Source organism: Cricetulus griseus, chromosome X (genome assembly GCF_003668045.3).
Source record: "Cricetulus griseus strain 17A/GY chromosome X, alternate assembly CriGri-PICRH-1.0, whole genome shotgun sequence".
In the NCBI taxonomy this organism is placed as follows: domain Eukaryota; kingdom Metazoa; phylum Chordata; class Mammalia; order Rodentia; family Cricetidae; genus Cricetulus; species Cricetulus griseus.
Genome location: NC_048604.1, coordinates 114,776,427 through 114,783,377, shown reverse-complemented (window position 1 = coordinate 114,783,377; position 6,951 = coordinate 114,776,427).

Below are 6,951 nucleotides of genomic sequence, written 5' to 3'. Positions count from 1 at the left end.
CAAAACAGGTTTGCTCCCTACTAAACCCAGTAAAATTTGACCTTACTAGTTTTATCGAGTACCTCTTCCCTGACTCGTAAGCATATACCAGTCCTAGGAATCTCTATACTGATTCCTTAATAGCCTAAAGCAGAGGCTGCTCTTCTCAATGGGGTCACTTACTTGTAAATCAGGTCTGAGTAACACTAGCCCAGTAGCTAGTCTTCTAAGAGAAATCTCTTATTGAGAGCTGGTGTATAAAATATTGATCAATGTTTTCAAATTTCTATTAAAATTTTTTCTCTAGGATTTTTCACCTCCATTTTATAAAACTTACCAATTTTCAAAGGGGAATGTGAACTTTTCTTAGAGATATAAGTGGGCAAAGCAGCCGGGAGTTGGTGGCACACAGCTTTAATCCCAGCACTTGGGAGGCAGAAGCAGGCGGATCTCTGTGAGTTCGATTCCAGCCTGGTCTCCAGAGCGAGTGCCAGGATAGGCTCCAAAGCTATACAAAGAAACCCTGTCTCGAAAAACAAAACAAATAAGTGGGCACAGCAGAAACTAGCATAACTGTCCCAGGTAGCTTGCTGTGTTTAACTTCCCAGTCACTGTTGTCTCTCACACTACAATATACTCCTTGTCAGTGACTATATTGTCATCAGATTTCTGTTAAAATTAAGATAATCATCAAGAGCCCAACACTGGCAACCTTTTTCTTCCTTATCTTAGAATAATACAAACATTTTTGTTTTGTTTTGTTTTTCGAGACAGGGTTTCTCTGTGGTTTTGGAGGTTGTCCTGGAACTAGCTCTTGTAGACCAGGCACAAACATTTCTTAAGAGTCAATGCTTAGTCAGGCAGTGGTGGCGCACATCTTTAATCCCAGCACTCAGGAGGCAGAGGCAGGCGGATCTCTGTGAGTTTGAGGCCAGCCTGGTCTACAGAGTGAGTGCCAGGACAGCCTCCAAAACAATACATAGAAACCCTGTCTTGAAAAAAAAGTGCTTAATTGGAATCTAGAAAAAAAAATCTTTCACCATAAACCATTGAGTGTGGGTAAATAATAAAGCCACCAATGTTAAGCAGAAGTGTAGATTGGCGATAAAGCTGACATATCTGCCCTACTAAAAGCCCTGTTTCCAATTCTTGCCTCAAAACAAAGTAAGCTAATAGCTCTGTGAAACAATTCCCCGGGGGTGTCGTTACTGCAGCTCCAGCTCACAGGGGCCTTGGAAGGTGAACACAATCATCTCTCATCCTTCCTTCCATAGATGAGATCTGGTGACGCAAACCAACATGAATCATCTTGCCAGGGAATTGGCATGGGCATAGAAACTGGTTTTGGAGTTCAGTGTGACTTCAGGAATGCTATGGGGAACAGGAGAAGATGGTGTAGTAAGGACAACTGACTGTGCCTCTAGTTCAGTCCAACTCTCGGGGAATAGGACAATGGGCCATTTTCCAAGATGAGGTGTCGTTGGAGAGGTGACTGAAGGTGAGAAAACCCAGAAATAAATAGTAATGGCAGGAAAAGAGGCCTCTCCAGGATTCACAGGAGATATTGTATCAAAAAGGGGGGGTCCAGGGAGATGTGTGGGCTATCAATTTATTCTCCATGGAAACAGAGCAGAGTTGGGAAGATTTGCTTTTTCTCTCTTCCTGTGAAGACATGGTCACGTTTGGATCTTCAATCACAAGAGATAAACACAGAAAAGGGGGACTCACAGATCCTTGCCAGGACTGGAATATTTTTGGTTTGGTTTTGTTTTTCGAGACAGGGTTTCTCTGTGTAGCTTTGGAGCCTATCCTGGCACTGGAGACCAGGCTGGCCTCGAACTCACAGAGATCCGCCTGCCTCTGCCTCCCGAGTGCTGGGATTAAAGGTGTGCACCACCAACACCTGGCTTAGGACTGGAAATATTATTACTAGGTTCCTTCCAAAAGATAGAGTTCCCTACACTATTCCTTCTTCTTCTCCTCCTCCCCACCTACATTCCCCTCTCTTTTTGCCTCCTTTGGACTAATCCAAATTCTGAAATGCAGAAAGAATCTGGTTTTGCCTAGCTGTTCTCTCCCATCAAACCTTATGCCTAGTGCAAACCAATGTTTTTCTGATAAGAATACAACTTTCATATTTTCCCTACATTCCTAATTTTGATTATTAACAAGTATTTTTGTGTGTTTGCAGGAATTGAATTCAGGTCATCCCACAGGCTAGACAGTCTAGCATTGAGTCTCACTATGTTGCTTTTTAAAAAAAAAATTATCAGTGGAACCAAACACCTGAATGAAACAGCATAAGGAAAGTAATATCTATTTTCAGACATCAATATCAAACTGTCTGTAACTCCAGCTCCAGGGAATCCAATGCCCTTTCTGGACTCCTAAGGGGGTTTATATTCATGTGCATATACCCCCCCACAAAAACATATGCATCTAACTAAAATATAATGAAAACCAAAATTTGCTGAGACTATTGATACGAACCTCTTCCTTTGCCTCTAGGAAGGTGGATTTTTGTGAGTTCAAAACCAACCAAATCTACATAGAGGCTTTCAGACTAGCCAAAGATACATAGGGAGACGTCTCAAAACTGGATTTTACAAACAAAAAAAAATTTTTAAGGGGAGCTTGTATGTCCTCGGGGCTGAGTATTTGGTATTGGATGACCAATCAGTGTACTCTTCCCTGGAGAAAACTGATTCCTCCCATTCTCAGTATTCCTAAGTTACCTGTAGTTCCCTAGGTGGGATTGAAGCCTCTGGGCTTTTCCCCATGCACTATAGCATGTCTTTTGATGCTGTTGAGCTTCTGTTGAGATAGTCACATTGGTGAGACTTTATGGATGTAACAGATGTAGCTTCTGACACTGCTAGGAGGCATTTTACAAACTGAACAGATTGTACATACAGTAAAGTCCAAGGAAACACTGAAAGAGGCCTTAGACTCAAATAGTATGCAAAGGCAAAGAGTGTTTATTAATATTCCGGCAAGCATGAAGGGTCAACACCTGTACAAAATGGCAACAATCCGAGAGGATTGTGCAGGCTCCTTTTAAGCACAGCTAAGGGGGGTTTCCAGGACAGTTGGGTCATCTCAAACATAATTGGTTGAGCAAGCAGCAGTTACACTAGTATAATTTTGATTGGCTGAGGTTTAGTCTTTTCAATTTTAGACATACTTGCACAAGATTGGGGAAGTCCAGACATGACTCAGAAAGGGCTGCTGGATTTGTCCCTGAGACATTGTGTGGCTGACTTAGGCCTTGTGTTTATTCTCCCCCTCGTCCCTGAATGCAAGGGCATTGTGGATAAATAGCCCTTTGCTGCAAGAGACACCTGTTTTGCCCTTCTCAGAGAACTGAAACCTAAATTCAATTGTGAGAGTGTGTGAGTTTAGCCCCTTCAATATGCATCAACAATTAATTAACAAAAGAGACCATGGAAATGGAAAATATTATATTAAGTGACATAATCAAGGCTCAGAAAAACAAATACTGGGGCTGGGTATATGGCTCAGTACTTAAGAACACATAATGCTTTTCCCAAGGACCTGAATTTGATACCCAGCAGCTACATTTGGCAACTTACAAATGTCCTATAATTCCAGCTCCAGGGGATCTGCCTGTAACCTCTGAAGGCATGTACAGCCACATGGACATACAGACACACAGACATGTAATTAAAACTATAAGAATAAATTGGACTGTAGTGATTCATATCTTTAATCCCAGCACTCAGGAGACAGAGGCAGTCAGAACTCTATGAGTTTGAGGCCAGCCTGGTCTACAAGTGATTTCCAGGACAGGAAAGAAAGGAGAAACCTTTACATGGAAAAACCCTGTCTCAAAGAAAGAAAGAAAGAAAGAAAGAAAGAAAGAAAGAAAGAAAGAAAGAAAGAAAGAAAGAAAGAAAGAAAGAAAGAAAGAAAGAGAATAAAGGAGGGAAGGAAGAAAGAAAGAGAATAAAGGAGGGAAGGAAGGAGAAAAAGAAATACACATCATTTTTTAAGAAAAATTATCTTTTTAGATTATTTTTTACATTCCAATCCCAGTTCCCCCTCCCTCCTCTCCTCCCATTCCCCCCTACTTACCCCTACCCCACCTCCCATCTGCTCCTCTGAGAGGGTAAGGCCTCCCTTAGGAAGTCTACTAAGTTTGTCCCATCATCTCCTTGAGGCAGGACCAAGGCCCCTCTCCACCTCCACACCCCTGTGTCTAGGCTGGGCAAGGTATCTCTCCATACAGAATGGGCTCCACTAAGTCAGTTTGTGCATTAGTGTTAGATCTTGGACCCATTGCCAGTGGCCTCAGATATTGTCCCAGCCACATCATTGTCACCTGTATTCAGGGAGTCCAGTTCAGTCTTATGCAGGTTCCCGAGTTGTCAGACCTAAGTCAGTGATCTCTCAGTAGCTCAGATCAGCTGATTCTGTGGGTTTCCCCATCATAGTCTTGACTCCTTTGTTCATATTATCATTCCTCCCTCGCTTTGACTGTACTCCAGGAGCTTGGCCCATTGGTTAGTTGTGGATTTCTGCATCTGCATCCATCTGTTTCTGGAAGAGGGTTGTAGTTTCTCTGGGGTTGTGGATTGTAGGCTGGGTATCTTTTGTTTTATGTCTGGTATCCACTTATGAGTGAGTGCATACTATATTTGTCTTTCTGGTTCTGGGTTACCTCACTCAGGATGGTCTTTTCTAGTTTTGCTCATTTGTCTGTGAATTTTAGGATGTCCTTGTTTCTTACTGCTGAGTAGTACTCCATTGTGTAAATGTACCACATTTTCTTTATCCATTCTTCAGTTGAGGAAGCTCTAGGTTGTTTCCAAGTTCTGGCTATTACAAATAATGTTGCCATGAACATAGCTGAACAAATGTCTTGTGGTGTGAATGTGCCTCCTTTGGATATATACCCAAAAGTGGTATTGCAGGGTCTTGAGATAGGTTGGTTTTTAATTCTCTGAGAAATCGTCATACTGATTTCCACACTGGATGTACAAGTTTGCACTCCCACCAGCAATGGAGTGTTGTTCCCTTTACTTTACATCCTCTCCAACATAAGCTGTCATCAGTGTTTTTGATCTTAGCCATTCTGAACCGAGAATGGAATCTTAGAATGGTTTTGATTTGCATTTCCCTGATGACTAAGGATGTTGAGCATTTCCTTAAGTGTCTTTCTGCCATTTGAGATTGTTCTGTTGAGAATTCCCTGTTTAAATCTGCACCCCACTTTTAATTGGATTATTTGGTAGCTTGAAGTCTAGTTTCTTGAGTTCTTTGTATATTTTGGAGATCAGCCCTCTGTCAGATGTGGGGTTGGTGAAGATCTTTTCACATTCTGTGGGCTGCTGTTTTGTATTATTGACAGTGTTCTTGGCTTTACAGAGGTTTCTCAGTTTCAGGAGGTCCCATTTATTAATTGATGCTCTCAGGGTCTGTGCTAATGGTGTTCTATTTAGGAAGTGGTCTCTTGTGCCTATGCATTCAAGAGTATTTCCCACTTTCTCTTCTATGAGGTACAGTGTGAATAGATTTATGTTGAGGTCTTTGATCCATTTGGACTTGAGTTTTGTGCAAGGCAATAGATATGGAGCTATTTGCATTCTTCTGCATGTCGACGTTCTCTTTCTTAGTTGTGTCTTTGTATGGTTTGGATATCAGGGTAACTATAGCCTCATAAAAACAGTTTGGCAATGTTCCTTCTATTTCTATTGTGTGGAATAATTTGAGGAATATTGGTATTAGTTCTTCTTTGAACATCTGGCAGAATTCTGTGCTGAAACCATCTGGCCCTGGGTTTTTGTTTTGTTTTGTTATTGTTGTTGTTGTTGGGAGACTATTAATAACTGTTACTATTTCCTTAGAGGTTATATGTGTATTTAAGTTGTTTATCTGTTCTTGATTTAATTTTGGTATGCGGTACTTATCTAGAAAATTGTCTGTCTCCTTAAAGTTTTCTAATCTTGTGTAGTACAGATTTTTGAAGTATGACCTGGCGATTCTCTGGATTTCCTCTATGTCTCTTGTTATGTCCCCCTTTTTGGTTTCTGATTTTGTTAATTTGTATATTCTCTCTCTGTCTGTTGGTTAGTTTGGCTAAAGATTTGTCTATTTTGTTGAATTTCTTGAAGAACCAATTCTTTGACTCATTTATTCATTATATTGTTTTCTTTGTTTCCATTTTGTTAAATTCAGTCCTCAATTTGACTATTTCTTGAGTTTGCTTGTTTTTGTTGTGGCGTTTTCAGTTGTTCTGTTAATTCACTAGTGTGGTATTTGTACAGCTTCTTTATGTAGGCATTTGGTGCTATGAAATTTCCTCTCAGCACTGATTTCATTGTGTCCCATAAGTTTTGTTTTGTTGGGGTTTTAAGGTTTTTTTGGTTTGTGTGTTTTTTTTTTTTTTGGTTTTTGTTTTTTGAAACAGAGTTTCTCTGTGTAGCTTTGGAGCATGTCCTGGAACTAGCTCTTGTAGGCCAGGCTGGCCTTGAACTCACAGAGATCTGCCTGCCTCTGCCTCCCAAGTGCTGGGATTAAAGGCGTGCGCCACCAACACCCAGCTAGTTTGGGCATGTTGTGTGGTCATTTTCATTAAGTTTTAGGACGTCTTATTTCTCTCTTTATTTCTTCCTTGACCCAGTGGTGGTTCAGTTGGTCATTGTTCAATTTCTATGTATTTGTGGGCTTTCTGAAATTAATGTTGCTGTTGAATTCTAACTTTAAGTCATAGTAATCCAATAAGATACATGGGGTTATTCCAATTTCTTTTGTATCTGTTGAGATTTGCTTTGTTACCAAGTTTGTAGTCTATTTTTGAGAAGGTTCCATGAGGTGCTGAAAAGAAAAGTATATTCTTTTGTGTTTGGGTGGAATGTTCTATAGATGTCTAAGTCCATTTGAACCATAACATCTGTTCCCTTATTTCTTTATTAAGTTCTGTCTGATAGATTTGTCCAGGGGTGAGAGTGG